Below are 23930 nucleotides of genomic sequence, written 5' to 3' on the forward strand. Positions count from 1 at the left end.
CTTTGGTCAAGGAACACAAGGGGACTAGGGAAATTTTGACCCCAGAATTTCCTCCACCCTGGAACTCAAGAAGCTCTGAGATTTCCATTACCCTACCAGCTGCTGTATTTTTAAACCAGGCTTATTTTTTACCCCTATAATTGAGAGACAAGACTCTTGAGACAGGGATTGCCTTCCCCCTCAGAAGCTCCTACTGAAACCCTGCATACCAAGTGCTTCTAAATAATTAGTATTCAATTCCAAGGAAGAGTTCATTTACAAGAGCATTGCCCTGTTCTTTCAGAAAAGGAATGTCCATTGCGTTATTCTAGCAAGTTTAAGTACTGTCCTTTTGTACCCCCAGATATGAGCAGATGCATTGATTAACCAAACAGTAAGATGCAAAATGTCTCTCCCAATATGCCTTTTCTTTGGGTGCACTAGCACCCAAAGGTACAATGAAAATTAATTCCAGTACCTTGATTTTTCACAATTGGTTAAGCTGAGGGTTACCCAGATTCTAAGTACTTCCTGTGGAATCCACTTCCAGTCATGGCTCTTACTGCCAAGCTAGGACCAGAACAGATTACCCGGGAGCCATCCTCATTTGATGCATGTGGTTCCTGGATAGTTACTAGTAGTACCTCTGACACTCTTAAAAGCGTAGCAGGGAAGACAATAAATAGCATAGGCATCTCTCCTAAAGGTGTGTGTTCACTGGGTTTAAAGCTAAGAGAAATAAAGCCAACAAGAAGTAGGAAGTGTACAGAGGATTAGCCCTTGAACTGAGCACTCAGAAGATTCTGGCCATGAACCCAAACTGTAGCAGAGAGGAAGATCAGAAGACAACAAATGAGGTCTGAGTTCTGATAAGGTAGTGGGGGGAAGAGATGGCATAGCAGAGAGATAAAGCTTAAAGAATTCAAAGGTGAAGAAGGTCACACAGCACTAGAGGTAGAAGGGCACTTAGCACTAGGCTGAAGTAGCCTATAGAATTGCATGTAACCATACATGGGTTAAACCTTGTTTTTTAATTTTATTGCCTCTGTAACCTGCTTGCAAGGGTATATAAGGTGAGGCCCCTTTGTTCTCGGGGTTCAGTCTTTGGACATGAGTCCGCTTGGTTTGTGCTGGCACAATAAAACGTTGCTTCCTGCTAATTGCCTCAGAGTCTTCTATCTCAGCTAGCAAACTCCCGCAACAAAACCTTGAGCTGATGTGTGTTCCTCAAATTCGCAAAGATATCCAGGATCTAAAATAGGTTATGAACTACTAATCCCATGTAATAGCCCCACTCCCTGGGCACCTGTCCCAGGAGACAATCTACTGGCAGCCTCTCCATCCCCACCCCCCACTCCTCTGCCTGCCTTCCCGCTATACCAAATGGTTCCCATGAGTCCCAAACCTACCCAAATGGGTTTGGTCCTTGTGGTAGTTTTTGCACTAATTCCCCAGGGCCTCTGGTTTTGGCAAGATTCTGTTGGGTTTGTCATGTTTCATAAGTATAATGATTAAGAATCATAGAGGGCAGGGAAGTGGGAAAAGGTGACGTAGAGGAGAAGTGGGTGGGGGGAGGCAAGAGGAAGAGAGACTGGGGAGGAGGAGCGGGGAGAAGGGATGGAGGAGAAACTATTGTGAACAACAAGACAACTGGGACCATCAGCCATGGGAATGATTTCAGTTTAAGCAACAAAGGCTGTTTTGTTTCCTGAGATCTCAACTGAGCAGTATTTGGCTGCAACAGAAGAAAGAGATCCCCTGGGAAAAGTGCAGGCTGGGTATCCAACTGCTTTCCGCTCCCCACAGGCTGTCATCTTGTCTGGAGCCCTAAACCAAACAAGGATGGGTCCCACCCATGCCAGAGGAGAGGATACTGAAGGAGGGGGGTGTAGCAGGGGTAGGTCTCGCCCCACAGAACCTCTCCCTGGGAGATCCACCTTTCCTGGAGTCCTGAAATGAAGGTTCAGACCTCTTGGGATGTTAAAACTCTCAAAGCAACTTGTAGGAGGTGAGAAAGTAACAAGAAGAGATGGTGTGAACTGCAGGAACCTGGAGCTCTGTCTCCTTTCTGAGGGGAAACACGCCCAGTTCCTCTCTCACCCTGCCTTCCTTCAAAACACAAAATAGCACGAGAAGGGGGCCCAATTTCCCACTGGAAGGGTTGCTGTGAGGATTAGGGACAATAAAAACAGTGCTCTGCATGGTGTCTGACACTCCTGTGCTCCATAAATTGTTGCTGTTGTTAGTGTAGTTAAAGGGGCTCTGCATTTGATTAGTAAAGAGCTCTGATTTTTTCCAGAAAAAAGGTGAATGGCTTCTAAGAAAGAAGAATCATTACCACTGAATCTCAGTAAGCCTGTTTTAAAATTCCTGTACATTCATCAGGTGTTTGAAAGAACAGTATGCTCAATTTGGCTGAGAGCCCTTTCTAGAACACCCCAGTCCAAAATAATAGCATGTCTGAATTTACAAAATACAGTAATCTCTATAATGATGTTGGAAAATGGGCACAAGTTACTGGCCTTCCACCCACAAGCAGTATTGAAAGGAAAGGCACAAACTGACCACCCCATGTACAAGCCCTGGGAGGTCAATGGGAACAAGAAACTCAGACCACACATGGAGTGACCATCTGCTGGCTTTAAAGTTGAGAAGACCAAGGCAGATGTAGCAGGTGACCTCAGAAGTCAGAGGTGCCTCAGACACTCCCACTCCCAACCCTCTCTCTCACTCAATTTTGACCGAGTACATTCATAACCCAAAACTAAAAGCTGACACTGCACCCACCATTCTGAACCCTCCCATCACTTTGCTTTTGGCTAGCAGAACAGATTCTGAGCCAGTCTCTCTGGAGCACCATCCATTTCTGCTCTGAACAGGCTGGGACTTGCTTTCAAAAGGCAGCTGGGCCTGGGGACCATGTTTCACTTCTTGACACCATTAATTGGGTTATGAGTCAGAGCTGTAATGAAGACAAGTTTTGGTGTCTCCTCCAACTGTCCTGGGAAATGCACACACACAGGCCCAAAAGCCACAGTGGGAGAGAGAGCCGGACAGATTTGCTTTGTTTATTGAGCCCACATGGTCACCAGATAAATGGTCAGTACCATGGGACTCCTCTGTGGACAGACTACATTTTTTTCTTCTGCTCCCAGAGGCCCTTAGATGTCAGAGGCTCTCACCGAGCATGGCTCATTAGTAACAGGAAGAAGTGGGAGGCGTCAGGAGTGGATTCAAAATAGCCACAGAAGGGGAGTTAAAGGAGGAAACCAAGCAGGAGTTGGTCTTGAATACAAACCAGGCCATTGCATATTTAAGAGCAAGACCAGCCCACCCTACTTGATAGCAGCAAGGATGTCCAATGCACTTGGCAGCCTACACTGAGAAGCTGCCTCAAAAGGATTATTACAAAATAAATGCCTTCCCCCTGCACCCCCAGATTTAACAATCTCATAGAAGTCAGTTAAGGACATACTCCAGGATCTGGCCAGTTAGACTGATGAGGCCATCGTCTCAACCAATTTGAAAGTTCAATTATGAGTATAGGATTCTTGGCCTCTCTAATACCTCCATGCAGCTCTCAGACTTCATTTCAACCCCCTGCCTTTTGGTTTATATGTTTGCAACCCCAGCTGCAATCTCACTCGGATTTTAAAATCCCCTGGTCTGTCATATTGTTTACAACTAGCAGGAGGCTCATCTTGCGGTCCTTGGGAGAGGATACATTATGACATCAGCTAAGGAAGTTACAAGGTACCCCATCCTTAGATTCTCCCTTAAGGACTCTGCTCCTGAGCAAGTTCATAAATCCCAGTATTTTACAAACCAAAGTATAGAAAGGCACAAGGTCAGATAAAAACTAACTTTCTGAAGCCACGACAGGGAGAGACTGCTACAACACCGTCTGGGTATTCTGCTCCTGATTCTGGGGGTGTGAGAAGTCTGGAGGTCAAGATTGGGTATGGGCTTGAACCAGGCCTGAGTGCTACTCCAGGGAGTTTGGGAAGCACAGAGGGAGAGAAGGTTGGAGTTTTTGCAGCAGTATAATTTAGGGATTCAAATTACCTTGGTCCAATCCAACTCTATAATTTGTGGCCTTGAGCAAGTTAGCCAACCACTCCATCTCCTTTTCTTCTCTCACAGAATGGAGCGAGAAAGTGCCTGCCTGATAGGCTACATTTCAAAGTTAAAGGAGCTAATATATGTGACCTGCATACAATGATGGCTGGCTCAGGATATGCTAGCTCATCATTAAAATGACTTCGCCACACACCAATCACATCGAACTTGTCTCCAAGGACAATGGAAGATCAGGTTCTATCCATAAAAAGAATGGAATGAATCCAGATGGCCCAGGAATCCTGAAATTTTGGATGGTAGCAACAAAGTTGCCTTTTGTTTCTACATTCTCACTCAAGACACCAAATAGAGACTTTTATCTTGGAACTTTCCAGTGACAATACTACCCACAAAGGCCACATAGAGCAGTCTTATGTTTTTGCCACTAATTTTGGAGTCAGGTAGGGTGCTTGGAATTGGAACCTGGGCTCTTAACCATGTTGCCTGTGATAAGTACCAATTAGGTCATTCCTCAGCTTTAGCGAGGGGCAAGCTACGAAATCCGAATGTATTATGAGGCAGCAGAAAGCCAATGATTTTCTGTTAACCTTGGTTGCTTATTAAACCTCCCATCTTGAATGCTGTAATCTACCCTTAACAACATGCTTATTTATCCTTAGCCAGAGTGCTGAGGAACAAAGATTCATTACCTGGCATGTAGTCCAAATGAAGTTTCCATCCTGGGAATTTCCAGTGCCACGGCTGAGCCTGTAAGATCAAGTAAACTGCTCACTGAGGTAAACCCCTCATTGAAATCAGGGGATCAAGTCCCAACCCCACCCCAGCCAAGTAGAAACCAATGCCACCAGATGTCAAGTTCAAGTGTCAATGGTATTTCTGTCTAACTTGGTCCGAACTGTGAATATTTCTTGAAGACACCCCCAGAGTTTCACACTGAGATTAGTACTCTTTGACATAGCACACAGTGCAGAGTGTAACATTTACAAGGAGAAAATAACTTGAAAGTGAAGGAGACCAAAAAGGCATAATTACTCCAGGCAAACTATTTTGTTCATTCAGTGATTACAGTGGGTTTAAAGCCTTATAATTTATCATAGCTCAGAACAATTTAAATCTCAGTTGTGCTCTTTGAGAAACCGAGACACTTCCCTTTCTTTATTCCTTCTGACAGGCTATTCTTTTAATATCATCTTACTTCTAGGATGGCAGAAAACTCTACCTTCCCCACATCACACACAAAAGAACGCTGACAGCGACAGACGGTTACCTTTGCACTAAGCTGCCATGCACAAATAACCGAAGAGGGTAACACTTCCAAATGGGTGTCATTTCTTTCAGGTTCAAGTATCAGTTTGCTTGTTTTGCGGCTGCTAATCACCTCTTAAACAAACAATTGCTTTATCTATGTACTGTGCCTCATTTCACTTTCAAATTATGTGTGTGTGTTGCTCCTAACAGCTTATTATGATCTATAATTAACAATTTTGCCGAAAGCAAAGCCGAGCATTGAAGAGAGCCCACATGCTATCTGAGAAGTACTTGAAGCAGGAGGCCTTTGTTTTCATCACAAATTTGGCAAACAGAAAGCCACCTCCCTAATCTGTTGTGCGTTATCATCTTCAGCAGTCCGAAAACTGGAAAGGCAGAAAATGGAAAGAAAGATTTCAGACTAACAAAATTTCAGTTCCCTTAGAATCTAAATAAACCAGGGGTTCTCAAAACTGGTCACACCTTAGACCTTCCAGGGGAGCATTATAGGAATGCCCAGACCTAGCCCCAAAGCAATTAGTCAGGCTCTCTGGGGGAGCAAAACACTCAGTCAAAGCTCCCCAGGTAATTATAAAATGCACCCAAGACTGGGGACTGCTGTGACAAACACTCTTGTCCACCCTGCAGGAGTTCAGGGAAGAAAGGTAACAGCAGGGACAAATTAAGTGGTTAAAAGCTGGATTTACTTGACTGCACTGAAAGATCATTTTTCAAGTCCTTGGAACATCTACAGTCTAAATGATTGCTGAAAATTCTTTGTACCCAGCTCTCAACATGTTCAAACTCACCAAGGAATCAGCAAATCTGATTGAAAACCTGCCCCATGGAAGCAGGTCTTTGAGCTAATGGAATAGAAAATCATCTGGGAACAGATTTCCTGGGTTTTCTGGAATAGGCAACCTGCATTTCCCCAGTGGTTCAACCACTTTAGAACATTCTCTGAGGGACGTCTCAAAGTCATGGAAGATACAGCTCCTGAACTCTGTTCAAAGGTGCAGGTATGGCCTCCACTCCCACACAGTCTGTTAGCATGGAAGGGAACCCATGTCTTTCATGCATGCCAGAGGAGCTGGTGTTTCAGTCTGAGCAAGCTTCTAAGGTTTGAAGGTCATGTGTTCTCCCCAGCCCCATGGTGCAGGTATGGAGGAAGGGCTGCTGGAAGGGCTCTTCCCAGATCCAATTCTGAAGTGTGCCAGATGTGTTTCCTGTGCCCTCAGTGTACCTCTCTCAAAATTGCTCTGTCTTCCTGTACCCCTTATTTTCTTGCCTTAGATATCAACCAGCTTCATCTCATGGATCAGTTGTCTACACAAGCACATAGTGGATCAAAACACACCATCCCAAAATATGCTACTTTAGCCGAAGGGTTGTAATGAGCTGAAACAGCAGTTGATACCAGAAAAGTTCTCCACTTCTAAAGGTGTTTCCCTCCCCCATACCAGCAAGAAGAATTTTATTATCCCAGAGACAGCACCATAACTAAAATAATCCTTCATTTCCAGTAGGTTTCCCCATATGTATATATTCCACAGATTACCAGTACACATAAAAGCCTAAACCCCCTTCCTTTATCTTGACATTTGTCTGTCCCTCCCTCTTTCCCTCTCTCTCTCCCTTTCTCTCTTTCTCTCTCTCTCTCTCTCCCTCTCTCTCTCTGCAGTACTGGGGATTGCACTTGGGGCCTGAGCCACAGCTCTATTGCTGTCTTGGCACTTCACTGTAAATGTATTTTTCTTTGTAAAGATGCTAGAAAAGACCCAAGTTATAATCACCCCTGTCAGTTACTCGAGTTTCTTCCACCTATAGACAGACTTAAATGTTAATACACTCTGTTTTTCTCTTATCATCTGTCTTTTGCCAGTTTGACAAGGGCCCCAGCCATAGATCGTAGGAGGATAGAGGAAATGGTCTGTGTGGTGTTGCTTTTGATTTGTTTTTTCTGTCTCCCACAGCCCCTCATCTTAGCTAGGCAGATAATCTACCACTTGCACCACTCCTCCAACCCTTGTTGTCTTAAATTTTTGCCTATGACCAGTCTCAGACTGGAATCCTCCTACCTATGGACTCCTGTGTAACTGACATCACAGGTGCTACCATGCCCTACTTGTTGGTTGAGATAGAATCTCACTAACATTTTTCACAAGTGGCCTCAAATGATGATCCTCCTGATCTCTATCTCTTTAATAGTTGAAATTACAGATGTGAGTCACCAAATCTGGCTTGTTTGTTCCACTTTTTACCCTGCTAATTAGGAATTCTAAAAGGATAAATTGCATATTGCATTTTCAGGACAATTTTCTTCTCCTATCCTTCGACTCAATTTTCAATTTAACAGACATACACACACTCGGCTATTCTCTAACCCAGTGGTTCACAACTATGGCTGACCACTGGATTTAACTAGAGAGCTTTTTAAATTATCATTTCCTAGACTCCATCCCATGATCCTCACTGAACATGGCTTCGGATGAGGCAAAAGAATCTGCATTTTGGGAAAGCCCTGAAGTAATGCAGTGATCATCATGTTTGGAATCTGCTGACCCAGTCTCTAAGTGAATCCCACTCCAACTGGGAGAAGGGATGTGTGCAGGGGAGGTATTTGGAAGTGGACGTGGATTTTGAGCCTTCTTCACTCCCAACAGAGTAGATGCCTTGCATTTGCTGCAGATGTGCTGCTGTTCAGAGAGTGAATGGCCCTGGTGTCTGCAATCTGTCAGACAAATTGCTCCCAGAGAAGACAGGGCAACATTGGGCCATAATTAAGATTCCTAAAACTTATCTCCATGCAATCAATGAGAAAGCATATGCTATGAAAGAGGCCCATGACTCAACTGAAAATCTCATATTCAGAGTTGAAGAGGAGATGAGGAATTGGAGGAAAGGGAGAGTTGGTGCAGAAAATGCAGAGAAGAGGAGACCTTGTGTTTAAAAACAAGTTAACACATGGCACCAGTGGTTCACACCTGTAATCCTAGCTACTTGGGAGGCTGAGATCAGGAGGATCATGGTTTGAGGCCAACTCAGGCAAAATAGTTCACAGAGACCCCATCTCCAAAATAACCAAAATAAAATGGGCTGTGGTTCCAGTAGTAGAACACCTACTTTGCAAGCACAAAGTTCTAAATTCAAACCCCAGTCCCACCAAAACATAAATGAAAATAAATAAATTTTTTTTTCATTTTTCTTTTATTATTCATATGTGCATACAAGGCTTGGTTCATTTCTCCCCCCTGCTCCCACCCCCTCCCTTACCACCCACTCTGCCCCCTCCCTCTCCCCCACCTCAATACCCAGCAGAAACTATTTTGCCCTTATTTCTAATTTTGTTGTAGAGAGAGTATAGCAATAATAGGAAGGAACAAGGGTTTTTGCTGGTTGAGATAAGGATAGCTATACAGGGCATTGACTCACATTGATTTCCTGTGCGTGGGTGTTACCTTCTAGGTTAATTCTTTTTGATCTAACCTTTTCTCTAGTACCTGTTCCCCTTTTCCTATTGGCCTCAGTTGCTTTAAGGTATCTGCTTTAGTTTCTCTGCGTTAAGGGCTACAAATGCTAGCTAGTTTTTTAGTTGTCTTACCTATCCTCACCCCTTCCTTGTGTGCTCTCGCTTTTATCATGTGCTCATAGTCCAATCCCCTTGTTGTGTTTGCCCTTGATCCAATGTCCACATATGAGGGAGAACATATGATTTTTGATCTTTTGGGCCAGGCTAACCTCACTCAGAATGATGTTCTCCAATTCCATCAATTTACCAGCGAATGATAACATTTCGTTCTTCTTCATGGCTGCATAAAATTCCATTGTGTATAGATACCACATTTTCTTAATCCATTCGTCAGTGCTGGGGCATCTTGGCTGTTTCCATAACTTGGCTATTGTGAATAGTGCCGCAATAAACATGGATGTGCAGGTGCCTCTGGAGTAACCTGTGCCACAGCTTTTGGGTATATCCCCAAGAGTGGTATTGCTGGATCAAATGGTAGATCGATGTCTAGCTTTTTAAGTAGCCTCCAAATTTTTTTCCAGAGTGGTTGTACTAGTCTACATTCCCACCAACAGTGTAAGAGGGTTCCTTTTTCCCCGCATCCTCGCCAACACCTGTTGTTGGTGGTGTTGCTGACGATGGCTATTCTAACAGGGGTGAGGTGGAATCTTAGCGTGGTTTTAATTTGCATTTCCTTTATTGCTAGAGATGGTGAGCATTTTTTCATGTGTTTTCTGGCCATTTGAATTTCTTCTTTTGAGAAAGTTCTGTTTAGTTCACTTGCCCATTTCTCTATTGGTTCATTAGTTTTGGGAGAATTTAGTTTTTTAAGTTCCCTATATATTCTGGTTATCAGTCCTTTGTCTGATGTATAGTTGGCAAATATTTTCTCCCACTCTGTGGGTGTTCTCTTCAGTTTAGAGACCATTTCTTTTGATGAACAGAAGCTTTTTAGTTTTATGAGGTCCCATTTATCTATGCTATCTCTTAGTTGCTGTGCTGCTAGGGTTTCATTGAGAAAGTTCTTACCTATACCTACTAACTCCAGAGTATTTCCTACTCTTTCCTGTATCAACTTAAGAGTTTGGGGTCTGATATTAAGATCCTTGATCCATTTTGAGTTAATCTTGGTATAGGGTGATATACATGGATCTAGTTTCAGTTTTTTGCAGACTGCTAACCAGTTTTCCCAGCAGTTTTTGTTGAAGAGGCTGCTATTTCTCCATCGTATTTTTTTAAAAACACAGTTTACTACAAAAACATTTTCTAAGTTAACAGAACAAGTGGGTCTGAGAAGCTTCAGAACTCTTCTAAGAATTTCTCACTGGCTGGTTTACCTCACAGATTCTCCTTGCAAGGCAAGAAATTCTCTGACTTAAATTGTATTCATGAGATTCTCTGATTAAAAAAAAAATCAATTTGACAGATCAATTTTTCTTAAACAAGTTCATCATACTCTAGAGCAACGAGCCAATCAATAGGGAATGTTTTTCAGCCTCTTCCCAGCCTTCCCACTTCAGTAATTGCTAGAATTTCATATCGACAGGCCATAGGATGGTTTGGAGGCTGAATTGATCCATTAGCCTATGGTGCTACAAGCCTAGGCCACAACAATAACGCACCCTCTACCCCAGGGAACAGGGCTGAAATCAAACAGGAGGTAAGCTATTACATTATGCCTTTGACCCAGCAAGAGCCTCTAATAGAAACCTGGGAAGGAAGTAAATGAGAATCAAGGTTGTAAGGAAGAGAGTGGAACAGAGAAGGAAGGAACGGCAGGCAGAGACTTGGGCAGGAGGAAATGCTGAGAGACTCAGACTGATTGTAAGTGGTCCCCACCAAAGAGGAGATGCTGTATGCCCTGGTGACACCAAAGACACAGAGCAGTTACAGTTAGGAGAAAAATAAACTTGAAGGGACTCCAAAAGCGAAGCTAAATGATGCTCATCCATTTCATTTTGGTCTTGAACCTTAGCTCATAGCTCTTCTTTAACAGGGATGTGAATAATTACTTGTGCCCAGGGCTAAGGAGAAAAGGAGCCTCCTCCAGCGCAGCCAAGGAGAAAGAAGCAATGCATACAGGGGAATCAGAGAATACTCTTATCTTTTGCCAGGAGGTAAAATTATTCATCATGTAATCATTCCTGGACAGCTGTTCTGGGCATTTACACAACCCACTACCTCAGCTGGTTGTCCTAACAGGAATTACAATACACAAAGCTCTGAAGAGAAATCAAGGTTTGATTCACCATAGAGGAATTATCATAGGGAGCCAGGTCGTACTGCCTTGTGCAATATAAAGTCTAACTTTGGTAACAGGAAATGACTGTCAGTATGTATTCTAGGGCATTTTGATAAGAGGCTCTGATTTGCCCATGACAAAGTCGTGGGTAATCTATTAATCAGAGAATTGTTCATTAACTACTCTACACACCACAGTTACATGGGCTTCTCATAAACCCATTGGAAAGCAATGTCTGTGGAAAGCAAATTTGCACAGGAGATGGAAATTGCCCACCACATGCTAGCATGGTTAACCTTCAATTTTTATGTGGAAATTGGATATGCTTTATTAAAACTCAAAAGCCAGGGTTTTACTGCTCTCAAATACAAGCATATGTAGATACTTTCATTTATATCGGCAGCACAAGTATGGTTCTGAGTAGCAGGTCAGCATACAGTAGTTTCTGGGTCTGACCTCACCAGGGGACAAGCTGACATGTTTTGTGCTGTCACATATTGCTTTTTGCATGCACCAGACATCCCAAAGGACAGAGCCTCCTTGGAAAATTACATTTTTTTTTCAATTTCCATGAAACCTTACTTAGTAAGATCATGTGGATATTTGTTCGGTCTACTTCATAATCAGAGCCCAACCTGGACCTCCTGCAACTATAATTAATCTGTCTACTTTGAATAGACAGTTGCAATATCACCTATGTGATTTTTCTATACAAGAAGTTAAATATGGAAGAAATGGAATTACAAAATGATGACTGTTTCAATAATAGGTTTATTGGCTGTGTTACTAGATAAACTCATTGACAGAGCTAGATAATATGCAGTTGGTGATATGTTTATTTGAGCACATCTTCAGTGAATTATGAAAAATTAATACCTTGCTTCTAGAATCAAGTGTGGCCCATAGTGGGGAGAGATGTAGTGGCAATGCCAACCCAACTTCTGAGTTCTAGAGGGACAGACAAACCTGCCACCCACATGTATGCCATATAAGGCATGGAAGTAATTGCTTCACATAACAAGCATACAGACCCACTCCAGGTAGGTTTCTTGGCTATACCTATCAAAATGACCACTGACATGAGTGACAGATAAGGCTGATTCAGGAAATGAATCTTGCACACACCCTTTCTATAATCTATCTACCCAAATAACTGGGAGATATTCTAAAAATATGTATCCCCAAGCTCTACCTCCAGGGCTTGTGATTGGCTAGATCTGAAGTAGGGTCCTGATATCTGTATTTTTAAACTTCTGTAGGTATTTCTGGTGGCTAGCCTAGGGTAGGAACCAGTCAGCTATGTAGGTTCCTTAGATGGTCTAGGTCCTATTAGGCAAAATACATATGGACCAGTGGTATAGACATGAAGATTCACAGGTCCCAGCCAGGTCTATAGAATCAGAATCTACATTTGAAGAAAATGTCCAGGTGATACGTATGGACATTAAAGTTTAAGAAGCCCCACTCTAATTTACTTTCATAGCTATTAATCTCTTAAAGTTTATCAACCAATTGTTCATCAGATTGAGACTACCTTGCTTCACAGTGCAAAGAAATGCTAACTTTTGCCATCAACCTTTGTCATTGAGCATATGAATAATATTTCCATTTTTAGCAAAACTATTGTTAAGGCATCATATGTTAGTCTATCAAACATCTCTTACGTTAAAGACCAATAGAAAAACTTCTCTTTAAAATGAGGGAAAAAGCCACAAAAAGTAATACATGTTTTCATGAGAAAATGCAGAGAAGAAAAATTTAAAAGCAAATAAAATCAATGAGTCTACCATAGAAAACATATAGATGCTGTTGATATTTTGAAATAGAATATGTATTCTATGCATATCATCATATTCTCACAGAATGAAGAATAGTTATTTTCAACACAGTTTTAATGTCATTATAATCTTTTGCCATATGAACATATATCACTATAATAGTGGTATGACATATGAATAAATGAATTAAAAAATAGTGGTATAGCTTATTACTACCCTACTCAATGCTTACTTACTAGGTTTTTTGCTGATACAACAAATACTGTAGTAAACATTCTGACCATGAGCATTTGGATTTGTGTATCATCAAAAATATTTTTAAATACCTAGTCTTTTAAATATTAATTGTCTTTCCTGAGGAAACACTATGCTAACATTTTTTCCAGGGAGAATTATAGTGAATTCAGTTTCCCTTTTGTTTTTGTTATCAGGAAGTTCAAAACAAAACACAATGCTCAATTATACTGATTGTGCTAACCTAGATTTGATATATGCTTATATTTCCTTCAATGTCATTTTATGGATTTTAAAATATGCATCTTTAATGAGATACATCAAATCTGTTAGGGTAATGAGATGCTTATCAATTTAGATAAATGTACTGAGTGGCTTCAAAAGGAAAGATTCTAATGTTAGCACAGGTCCTATAGCTGCATGTCAATAAAATTACACAATGCCCAAAACAGACCATTATCTAAATACCAAAATAAATATTTCTCTACTGTCCTCTTATCAGAAATTTATTTCTTTAAGCCTTAATGTATTCCATGTTAAATGAGGGACATGCTATGTTCAGAGCATAAAATTACTGCAAAAGGGAAAGAAGTTACTATATAAAAATGATGAAAATGAGATAAACATTTTTTTAAGGAAAAAGAAAAATAAGAAAGATTGGTAGACAGGGAGCCTTTGTCCAGATGAGAGCACTACTTAGGCAGATTCGCATGAAGTGCATTACAATACAATGTCTTCTGAGTGAAATCAAGGTTTAATTCACTATCCAAGGAGTGTGGTTCCACTGCAAAGGAAAAGTTTAGCCTTACCCAGATTTAAATGCATGTAAGTGATGATATTAAGAGAGGAAAAAGGAAAAAAGTGAGAATTATTTATCCATGCAGGATCCAAGATATGCATATGAGATACTGACAGACATTTGTCTGCTCAGGCTCAGAATGGTGAAGAGGAAGGAAACAAGGAGAAGTAGACAACTAAGCAGTTCCCATAGCAACTCCCAGCAGTTCTTAGGGTACTAGACCTGAAGCTTTGCCTTACCAACAACTGACTAAAGCCTAGAGAATAGAAATTATATGAAGCCTACTACTGCCATATATTACATTCACTGCCATCCCAGGGCCTTCTTGCTTAGCTAGTTGATGCTGGGAAAACTTTTCACTCTTCAAGAATGGGAAAAGTAGATAACCCAAAACCACAAAATAAACTTGAGATAGACTATTTAATCTAAACCTTGAGAATATAAACCATCTAAGCATCAAACATAGGTTACATCACAATTAGACTGGAACTGAGTTCGTGCACAGCAAACTTTTTGTGTGTAGACAACTCTTACTAGGTTTATTCCTGTTGTCCAAAAAGAATTTGAACTAGATCTAGATCTTCCAGTGTGTGTGTGTGCATGTGTGTGTGTGTGTGTGTGTGTGTATGAAAGTTTATTTTTATGTCCTTCTATACATGTACTACTATTTAGTCTGGATCTGGATTTTTTCCCAATAAAGTGAAACTAACCACTGAGAGAAAAAAATAACAAATTGTAAGTTAAAATGCTGTACTTGTTATTTGGAAACAAATGTATTTTTTCCTATGCTGATTAGGAGTAATATTACAATGGAATTTATAGGGGACTAGGCTAACCAGTACTTTTCTGTGCACAGCAAACTATTCTATTTTTTGTTATGCTAACTGAGCCACCTCTTCTCAGGTTTAAATAAGCACATGAGTCATGCCTAGTCAAATAATTCTTCCTTCCTTAGATTGGGTTAGGGGTAGATTAGATGACCTAACAGAGCCAGACAATATCCCTGCATAGAATTTCCAAATGTATGATGAAGCAAAGAAACTCTACTGCATTTGCTAAACTCTGCCATTTGGAGAAAATCTATATGCAGAACAAAGTCAAGCACAGATAGAAATGAGAGTTGCAAGAAGGAAGGAAGGGAGGGAGGGAAGGAATAATTGAGAGAGGGAGGGAAAGGAAGAGGGAGGATAGGAAAAAGGAAGAGAGGAAGAGAGGGAGGGAGAGAGAGAAGGAAGAATTGAGGGAGGGAGAGAAGGAAGAATGGAGAGAGGAAGGGAGGAGAGAGAGAGAGTAATGAATGAAGATGGTGGCAAGAGAAAGACATCTGGAGTCAAGTGCTTGGTTCCAGTTCTTGAGTCTCCAGGTCCTAGGCTATAACTTCAGTCCTGTGAGTGGCACCTATTGCCTTTCAAGATATGTGAGCCAACAAATTCCCCTTTTTGTTTAAGCTATTTAAATTGATTTTCTGTCACTTGTAACCCAAGTTCTGAACAATACAGCATTCTGTGTAAATACAATCCTGTTTTGACACCAATATATTGCTTTTCACACTGATATCAGGCAACTCTCTGTGGATCCATTTCCAGGCTTCCAGACCTCATCAGGAAGCCCCTCACTTGCTACTCCCACTCCCCATCCTTCCTCTAGTCTTCCCTTTGGTGTGGCTGCACCAAAGTTTCTGTCAGCAACAGCTCAAGGGTAAGACACCAAGCCTTCCAACACTGTTTTTCTGTGTTTCTTCATGACTTCCACACATGAACATTTCCAGTTCCCACAAGTATTTACCTGTATTTATACCTGTAATCCTCCTTAAAAACACATTGAATATCCATCCTCATAAAGGTCCTCTGGTCTATGTTAAGACAAGTACTAATAAGACCCATGAATTTCCCATGTCATTGGTTCACATTTGACTCAGGCCTCTTGCTACCTGAAGCTGAAATCAAAACTTGAATGACTATGGGAAGATTTTATGTCATATATGTATTTATGGTCATGTTTGGGAACTGTCCCTAGTGAGCATGTGCTCATGTAACAGAAGTCAGAGTTTAAGCCTCTCAACTAAGAGGGAATGGAATGGGTTTCGGTTTAGAAATAATTTTCCTATAGACCAAAGATGTGTCCAATGGAAGGAGGGAAGGAAGGAGAAAAGAAGGAAAAGTTGGTCCTTTATTTTAGATCCTGAATAAAGGAAAACAGCCTTATGGACATGGAACATTTTCAAGGGTAATAAGAAGTTCACATTTAAAGTAGGCAGTAAAGAAGGTTAAAGTCACCAAAAATATAAAAACAAATATGCCATATGGAATGGTGCAGTATAACACACCTGTTTTCTAGACTGAAGCAAGCATTTTGTCTGAAGTAATTAGCCAATAACATGCCACAGAGAAATAAATTCACACTGAGTTGTCTAGAAGACAACTTTTCCCAAATCTAGTAAGAACATACGTCTGTTTTATGCTACATCTATTTCCCAGTCCTGCTCTTTGGACCTAATGAAAATCTGTGTCTGCCTCGTGTCTGAATCACTCAGCAGGCTTCAGTGTCGAGATTTCTTGCATTACAGGCCTGTCTTTAAAATATGGTTTCTAAGTCCTCTGGGCTAATTAAGCACAGCTGGGTCTACATCAGTCCTGCTCAAGTGTGACGATTAAGCTGGCAAGAAAAAATCAATCATCGTTAATCGCTAAATCCATCGAATGACTTTTAGAGGTGCTAAATAGGTTGAACAAGGCCATGGTGATGGTTCTCATCGAACGACCTAATGGTTAAAGTGTGAGAGAGAATGCATTCCTACTAGAAGGAAGAAACTGTTGGGAATGTCAGACGCCGATGTGTTTACAGAACAGGAAAACGCAGTTCAAGTGGGAATGACATGATTATCATTTCCATATATTGCACTACTTCCAATTCTGGCTCACGTTTGGGAACAGAAAGAGATGTGTGTAACTATTGCATGTAACCACTTGTTATCGCCCAAATGATACCTCTCTGGAAGTTTGTTTAAGATATCTCTTTTGGAGAGAATATATTTTCAGTTATAAAGTGTTTTCATTGAGCATGCTTTTTTCTTTTTATTGGAGTATTCCCTAAAGCCCTTGGCCTTATGATGCATTGAGAGTTTATGTCTTCTCTGAGTATAGTCTTTGCTCAAGTATTCACGGTAAAGGAAGTCTGTTTTATGCTCATTCCATTTATCAAAACATCTCTCTTTTTAAGGAAAATGATACAAAGATTTCAAATTTCCATAAGAAGAACAATTGACAGTGAAAGTATGAGACTTTTTATACTACTGTTTTGTAATTGGCTCATTTTCCCATTTTTTAATTCCCCTGTTTGAAAACATTTGATGGTGCTCAGAATGACAATCACTTATCAAATAAAGCAGCCCAATCTCCTGTTTCACCACTAGACATTAGTTTAGAAGCCATTTTCCCTGTTCCCTGTGGTAGAGAATTCAAACCAAGTGTGCAAGCCCCGGTGCTCCTTCTGGTGCAAAAATGAGTGCAGGGGTTGATTTATGCAACAGCAAACTCCGCATTGCCTCTCTCACACTCCAGCTGAAGACAAGTAACAGCACAGGGAACTCATTTGCGGACCAGTTTGAAAAGCAAGAGAAACAATAACAGGAAAACAGCCACAAGCTGGTGAAGCAATTTTCACTTTTGCCTCCTGAAACTTAAACATTTGTGTCTACTATCGACTCACCATGTGAATTGTCCTATCCTTGGGACACTGAGAATTCTTTGCCGGAGAATCAGCATGGGAGAAGGTAGACTATACATTCCCCTCCCCCGTCACCAATCCTCTGGACTTTTCTTTAACTTCAGTCCATAATCATTCTCTTCAGTGAATTTTAGAATTGCTTAAAGGAAAAATAAATAAAGTCTAAGATCACATTTCCTTTCCCTGTTTTCCAAAGTCAGAACATCATATGGAGAAAATAAAAGAACTGTAGGCCTCTGTTCTCCTTTATGCTTCTAGAAATAGCAAGGCAAGAGATCAAGAAGAAATGGGGAGGAGGGAGGTGAAGGAACATGAGAGACAGAGGAAGAGAGTGATGCCAAGAGCTGGGAAAAAGGAGGAAACAAGGAAAAAGCAAAGGAGACTAGGAAGCCGGAATAAGAGGAAAGTCCTGTACAAAATTATACAGGAATCCAAAATGGTCTACTGTTTCTCCATTCTACTGTACACACTGTCACCATCATGGCAATGCTTAGGAGTGTCCAGCAGGCTCCTCTGCCCACCCATCCTCTCTAGCTGCAAAGCTCTGCTCCACATCAGAACATTATAAACTTCACCATCTACTCACCAGATTGAACTTTTTTGATCATCTGACCCCTCTATGTGTTCCCCACAGCCTACAGGACAATGAAGATACAGAATGTACTCAATGTATACTTCCTGAATGAAAACAGAGCTGGACAATGAGTACTGGTGGAAATCAGAGGCATTTTTCTGGCCCAGAGGACATAGCAAGGTTCAGCCTTGGAGAAGAGAGGATCTTCAGCTTCTACCAAGGCAATGACACCAGCCCTAGAGGAATAAAAAGAAAGGTAACAAAAGCTCAATTTACATAATAGGAGGTGGTTAATTCTGGATCCAGACACACACACATCATCATCATCATCATCATTCAATTCTCTCTTATCACATTAGATTGACGTCAGAAAATATAAAGTCATGGTGAAGAGGATTTTGAACACCATGGAACTGCTAACACTTGAAGCAATCAGTCATTTACACCATAGTGTAAATGGAGTGTGTGAGTACTAGGCCTGTTTTAATCAAGAGTAGTAAAAGAAAACAATATATGCCCTCACCCTACTTGGTAGTCAGTCTTAGAGCAATAGAGTGGGACTCAGATAAAGGAAGAATAACATTCAGATGCCCTCCAGGCAAGCTGCCCAAATGTGACAGGTACCCAAAACTTGTGAGGCTGACTCTCTCAGTCACTCAGAACAGCTGTTTTATGTCTCAAAATTAAGATGCCTTTGTGTTTCTGAAATGCAGGCAGCCCACATGAAGAAAGCCAGCTGCATCAAAAAGCCATGTCACCCACTGAACTCATGTTCTCCATGAGCAGGCTTCACAAATAAGGTCGTGTCCTTGGGCCTGGGCCTGGCAGAGTTTAAGTTGACACTGTGCAGAGGGAAGTATAGGCAGGAGGTGAGCAAAAGTGGATGCCAGCCAGAATGGATTTCCTGAACAAAATGACCCAGATTCCAGCACTCAACAGAGGGAAAGCACAGATGAAAAATATCCAGACGCATACACACACATATGCCCTTGCACATACCCAGGTCCACATTCAGAAGAGGAGCACCTCTGGAATCAAAAGAACTTTGAAGTGAGGAAGACAGATAGCCAGTGAAAAGTCAACTGAGGCCTGAAATAGAAGAGCCACAAGTGACAAATGACAAAGTTCTGACCACTCCCAGGTGGTAGGAGAACATATTGGGCAGAAAGTAGAAGTAGAAGCCAGCATGACTAAACACCCAATCCAGAAATTACTATTAAAAATCTACCTCCTCAATGTCTTCATTGAGCATGAATGCTATAGGGTGCTGGTCTCTGATCTCAATGCCCAGACAGACAAGCAAAAGGTGATTTTAGAATGGGACCTTTCATACAGCATTTGTTAATAAGGGGTTAAATGACAAGATCCAAGAGCTAGCATGAGACACCACCTCTCACTGAATTTACAATGACAATGTAGGAGAACTTGTTTCACCAGACTGGAACCCAGCCACACACTTTGAGAATATAGAAAGAAACAGACCAGGGAAAGAGGGATAGAGAGGGATGTTTTGGAATAAATCTGTGCCCTACCTGAAATCCCTATTGTGAGGGAAGTCCCACTGCATAGCCCAGGAGCACTATTACAATTGCATTCTCTGTGCTCTCTGAGTTATGGAGCTGCTGGATACATTGAATGAAATGTTGTCCCCAGAAAAATGCAAGCTGCAGTGGGACATGCAAGGTGCTGTCCCACCACCACACCACCTGTCCCTTAAAAGAGGGGTGACATTCTCAGAGTTTTGAAATGGATTGATTCTTCTTGAGAGATAAAAAGTGCAGGTGCCTGATTTGTGCCTGAGAATGACAGAACAGAGGTGACTTTGAGACCCAGAGATCTGAAAGGATTGCAGACATCTAGTGTCATTGTCCTTGCCACTGCTTTAACTCCTGTTCCCACTTTGAAGCTTATCAATTTAATGGTTTTATTGTCTCTCTCACCCCTCAAGAAAAAAAAAGACAATGTGGACTGACTCCAGCCCACAAAATAAAAGGCTAAGGAAAGAAAGAGTTGACTGTTTCAGTGGCAAAGCCAGAAGTGCCTTGCAAGAGAGAACCTACCTACAGCCCCCAGCATCCATAGCATCCAGAAAGGCAGGGGCAGGGTATAGTGTTTCTTCTGGGCCCAAAGTGGGCTGTGCAAAACAAGCTCACATAAAATATTTAGGTTCACTCAGTGGTCACTCAGAGTAGAGACTCCAGCCCAGATCAAGGGAGCTGTAGAAGAGAAAGGTGGCAAAGAACCTACAAAATTCCTGCATAATTGCTCATAAAGTGGCAACACAAGCCTCTGTCACCAGCCAGGTAAGGACCATCCAATCTCTTCTCCCACTCTACTCACCCCCCACACACATCCAGTAAGACAAGAATCAGCAGCTGGCTTGTGGAGAAGGTGAGCATGAAGAAAAGAACCCAAGAAGCCAAGAGGCTCCCCTTCAACAATAAAGGCCTGGCTTCAGATGGAGAGATTTAAAACTATATTGGTCTGCTACTGCTGTGTACCAGATCACCACAATCTTAGTAGCTTACTTTATTTATTATCTCAAGGTTCTGTGAGTAAGAAGTCACACATGGCTCTGTGGGATTGTCTGCTCAGTCTCTTGAGGCTGTTAGCCAGTAGTCATTTCTAGCTCCTCTGACTTCCACGACCTTGAATATGGCCTCATCTGTCCTCAGAGACACCAATAGCACCCCAAATACCTCTCAGGTTTAGACTGTCTCTGACTTTCCCTTCTGCTACCAACCAGAGAAAAATCTCTGCTTTTAAAGAGCTCTAAAGGTTAGCTTGTCCCACTTGGATATTCCTCTTTTGCCATAAGAAATAACATAATCATGGACATGATATCCCATTATATGTTCAAACAAATCCCTTTTCCCCATACTCAGGGAAAGGGGATTATTACAAGGCCCAGCAAATTCTACCCTACCACAAACACTGAGTCAGGTTGGAAGTTATGAGTATTACTTAGCTTTGAACACTCAGATTACTGAACCAATCTGTTTATAACACTAAGGAATTACGGAATTGTTTCAGTGAAGAATGAGTCTGCTCTGTCAGACCCATAGATGTGTTTCATTTGACCCATGAAAGATTTTAAAGATATATATTATCATTTCATGCCAACATGGGAAAAAGAAATCAAGTTCCTATTTTTAAAAAATTCAGTTTCCTGACTTTTGTTGAAAAATCAGAAGATTTGGACACACTGGGCCTATACCTCGCTCAGAAACAATATGGTATAACTACCTATCATCTGCTCTTCTCTAGCACAGGCCTGAGCACCAAGTTCTCCATCAGCGAGTAGCCTGGAAAACCTTGCTAGGCCCGCTGGCATCACGTGTTTGATCTTGCTCTAAAGCATTCATTACAAAGTGCTGGCTGTTACTACCTGTAAAATGAGGTCATTGGAAAAGATGATCTACTTCCACTCCAAGAGGCTGTAATTCCAGCCCATAAGATGCTTCTTTGGTCACTTTTCTGAAAAGGTTTAAAACGATCATCTAAGACCTAGGGTGGTCCATGTCCCCTGGGTGTGGTATAAAGGCCATAAAATGTTCTGAAAATCAGGCATTTGCACTGGGAGTTGCAGAAAGACTTCCATAAACTGAAATTGCAATTTTCCACTGGGCAACATTTAGGCACCGACTTCTTTAAAAGTAGAAAATGAAGATGGGGAAAGGACAAAGTTACCATCGACATTAAGAGACAAGGGCAAGGCTCCAAGAAAGGAGGGGATTGTAGGGGAAATAAACACTGGCCATAAGAGAGCTAATCCCCAGTGGTTCATCCAGAGAAAGGAGCCAAGAATTTATAGTACTTTTTGGCTTGTTGTATTTATTTTCCCCCAAAAGATATAAATCAATGTATTTAGATAGGGATGGTCGAAAGAACACATTTTATTGCCGTGGATAATTTCCCAAGAGAGAAGGTTCTTCATGTTTCATTTCAAACTTCTTCCCCCCTCTCTTTGGTTTTGCAAAATCCCACAAGCTTATGAAAAGTTGTCCAGATGAGGACCCAGAACTTAGCAAAACTATTCCCATCTTTAATTCACATAAAAGTGGAAACACATACCCCTACTCATGCACACATAGCACTAGAAACCCGGAAAACTAATTGAGTGCCAAGCACTTCTGGTACCCTGAGGGTATATATATATTTTGGTAGCCTGAGGCTGCCAGAAACTTTGCCTGCTGAATGAATTATAGAACAGGAAGCAGATGGGCTGTGTATATGAAACAACCACTATCTGGCATGATGTGCTGTGCAATTTGGCTGCAAAGATTAAATTGAGCTATTGAATGTTTAATACACTATGCATAACAAATACAGCCAGAGCCACAAAACAGCATAAATTACAGAATTGGTATTCACACGGCCTTTCCCAGGAATCAATACACTGCCACCGCTCATAAGAGTCTGTTGTTTAATACACATAAAGAAGAGAAGAATTCTTCTATTAAAATGAGTTATCTGGGCTATTTACCAAAGGCAGTGATTTAGCAGTGGTAAAGTCTATGTAGTGCTGTTGCATACAGATGATAATACTTCTTGTCCTTGTCTGCCTGTTTCATTGCGCCTATCAGTTGCTGGGGCTGTGAGTCCCTTGGGGACATTAGCAGTCAGCCCAGGAAGTGTGTTTAAGTAATGGACATAATGTTCACATTTGCTAGACCAGCCTTCTCCCTAATCATGAATTATTCTTCCCCAAGGCTCAATTGGAACATTACTTTAGAAGCAGAAGATTTAATCCTTTTCAGCTGATTGGAGGGAATGATTACAGTATTATTTTCTTGTACAGGCTGTCTCCAGTGAAGGTGCCTTTTTCTGTCCCCATCTTTAATAGGCAGCAATCTTTATTTCCCTTGAGGGAAATGGCAATGAATTTGAAATGGGATAAATCTTCAGGAATGCAAGGTGCTGAAGCCATAGATCACTGCTGGTTAGTTAATTAGTTTAGCCCTCACTTGTTTCATCTCCAAGACAGAATGCCTTGTAACAAGGGGAAACAGTGGGTAGGTGGGTGGGTAGGAAGGTGGGTGGAGTGGGAGAGTGAAAAAACCAGCTGTAGGCGCATAAATAACCAGATGCCTTAAAGCAACAATGCCCCCACGCGTCCCCACTTGCTACAACCAGTAAAATAAAATAAGTGACACTTGCTTGACTCCAACCATTCTGACTTTTAAGGACAATTCAAGTTCCAGAAAGGGACTGCATCTTTATCTTGTAGAATCAATTAAAGCAGAGTAAAGCAGAACCAGGTACAAGAAGAGACCGAAGGTGATCAGAGTTGTCATCCTGAAAGGATATTTATATACAGGGCTAGTTCCAGACTAAGACCTAGGAGGGGGAAAAACTTGTCTTTGAACATTCATGATGAGTGCTCTTTAAGCACTGCTGGAAAGAGAAGCAATGAATACCAATGGACTCTGTTGTGTTTTGCTTTTGGATTTTATTTTTTAATTTTCATGATTAATGTTTCCAGAAAGGGGAAAAAATGTGGCTTAGAAATTAATTAGCTTGGGTTGAAAGATCTAAGCCTCAGATATGTCTTCCTCCTCTCCCTGTCCCATACCCCCAGCCCTTTTGATGGAAAGGCCAAACAGAGCGACTTTTGATTCCCCTGAAGTTCAGTTTTATGGGGAGCCCCTTCCACAACCCCTCCACTCACTCTCACTTTTCTGTTTTCTTTTTATATAAATAGCAAAGAAAGAAACGAATCAAACCTAAAGAGATCAACAGAATTGTAACGAAGTCCTCCA

The 23930-nt window shown here is 41.4% G+C and overlaps 1 pseudogene; it reads left to right on the plus strand.

The window, feature by feature from the left end:
• Positions 1-531: 531 nt before the first annotated feature.
• Positions 532-23930, plus strand: part of LOC109696645 (F-actin-capping protein subunit alpha-1-like) — a 47472-nt pseudogene continuing 24073 nt past the window's right edge.

This window comes from Castor canadensis, chromosome 13, assembly GCF_047511655.1.
Source record: "Castor canadensis chromosome 13, mCasCan1.hap1v2, whole genome shotgun sequence".
Taxonomy (NCBI): Eukaryota; Metazoa; Chordata; class Mammalia; order Rodentia; family Castoridae; genus Castor; species Castor canadensis.